Genomic DNA, 2509 nt, shown 5'->3' on the forward strand with positions numbered 1-2509 from the left:
TAATTGCATAAACAGTTTAGGGCATGTAGGATCTACCTGAAAGCTTCCAGCAGGAGGAGGTGAAGATGATCCAGCATTAGCCATGAGAGCAACATTCCCAATCTGCTCTTCTTCATCACTATCTGTATCATCCCAGCTTTTCCCTTCTGCTAGATATGATTTGCTCTTGAAGCTTTGACTTCCAGAAGTACCATGATGCTTTCTTACTAAGGCATCATACTTCTGCTTCAGCTCATCATACGAATCCTTTCTCTTTCCTTGAACCTTGGGCTGCTTGCACTCAGTTGCAAAGTGTCCAGGTTCACCACAGTTGAAACATTTAAATTTACTTCTGTCCACCATCCCAGTCTTGTATCCTCCTTTGCTTGTTGAAGATGAATAGCCTCCCTTCTGAAACTTACTAACAGTAGGTTTGTATTTATAGGAAGGGTTCTTCCGGAATCTCATGTTTCCAAACTTCTTGGCAAACAGGGATAGAGATTGATCTTCTAACTGTTCAAGCTCTTCCATTGTATAGAACTCTTCGTCACCACTGGAAGAAGCAGTCTGACCCATCTCAGGTACAACAAATTCCTGAGTAGTCTTAGAAGGAACAACAACATCCTTCTTCTTTTCTTCCAGAACAGGTGACTCAACAACTAGAGCTCTCGAATGGTTCTGTGTTTTACCCCAGCCGTATCTCTGTTTACTCTGAACTTGCTCCAGTTCATAAGTTTTCAAAACTCCGTAGAGTCTTTCCAGAGAAATCTCATTCAGATCTCTGCTTTCCCTGATGGCAGTGATTCTGTGTTCCAGATGTTCGGGAAGGGTTAAGAGAAACTTCATGTTGACCTCTTTCTTGTCATAGAATTTCCCATTCAGATTTAAATTATTTATCAAATTATTAAGTCTGATAAATACTTTTGAAATTCCTTCACCGGGATGGGAACCAAACTGTTCATACTGAGCCATCAGTATCTCTTTCTTGTTTTCCCTAACTTCCTCTGAGCCTTCATTGATAATCTCTAACGTATCCCAGATTTGCTTGGCGTTCGTACAATTTACAACAGCATTGTACATTACTGGATCTAGAGATTCAACCAAAATTAGTTGAAGAGCATCATCTAAATTCATCTGTTCACTCTCTTCATCTGTGTACTCAGAAAGTTCTTTCGGAATGATCTGATGAGGTATTAACACACCATCCTCTTCGTGTGCTAATATGACATTCATCGGAGTAGTAACACCTTTGTCCAAAATCCCGATGTATTTTCTGTTCGCAGTGCGGAGGAATAGGAACATGTGCCTCTTCCATAGGCCAAAGTGTTCCTTGCTGAACGGTGGGATTTTAATGCTACTGATCTTTTGTGTACTCATGTTTAAGGATTTGAAGTGAATAGTGTTTGGATGAGATTTGGATTTTTGAAAGAAAAATATTTTAAATCAAAATTAATTTTTGGAATAAAATTAATTCGAATAAAAAATATTTGGACGTTACAGAGTGTGTATAGGATCTGATACGGAAAATGGTGTCAACCGCTCTGATACCAATTGTTAGGTCCAGATATGATTGTAGAAGGGGGGGGTTGAATACAATCAATACCAAATCGTCGCGGAAGTGAATCTGATTGAATATGATTTGTTAATCAGATTATAATTAATTAATATAACAATGTTTGAAGTCGTTATATAATTAAAATGGTTCAGTTTTAAAGTCCACTAAAAGTTCGTAGAATAAATTCGACAGGGTATATTCTAGATTTAGTGATTAAAACAACCGGGTTATCAAAGCACAGAAAACTGTGGATATAACGATCAAGCAAGTTACGAACAACTTGAAAGCTTTACAAATGCTTTGATTTACAAAGTGATGAACATTTACAAATGAAGAGATGAAGGCCTATTTATAGGCAAATCACTTGAACTTGTATGACAAAGTTGGTATGACCATGCTACAAAGATCAGTATGACAATGTGAACTAATGTCATGCTATACTAGAGATCAGTATGACAATGTGAGCTTATGTCATGCTGAAATAGAAATCGGTATGACATAACAGGACATTGTCATGCTGCAATTTTCGGTATGACAATCCATAGCATGACATATGACCTGGAGGTTAAGTTTGATTCAGTATGACAATGCAAGGTAATGTCATACCACTTTACTTCGGTATGACATACCATCACATTGTCATGCCAATACAATTTCGGTATGACATAACAAGACATTGTCATGCCAATCCAATTTCGGTATGACATAACAAGACATTGTCATGCCAATCCAATTTCGGTATGACATAACAAGACATTGTCATGCCAATCCAATTTCGGTATGACATAACAAGACATTGTCATGCCACCTGAAAACAGAACCTTCCAGGGGCGGTATGACAATCTATATGATTGTCATACCGTGCCCAAAATCAATATAAATTGATTTTCTTTAATATAATTAATTCAATAATTATTCACTTAATTATATTAATCATATAAATTCATAAATTAAATTAATTCAAGTGTGAATCAA

Source organism: Daucus carota, chromosome 1, assembly GCF_001625215.2.
Source record: "Daucus carota subsp. sativus chromosome 1, DH1 v3.0, whole genome shotgun sequence".
In the NCBI taxonomy this organism is placed as follows: Eukaryota; Viridiplantae; Streptophyta; class Magnoliopsida; order Apiales; family Apiaceae; genus Daucus; species Daucus carota.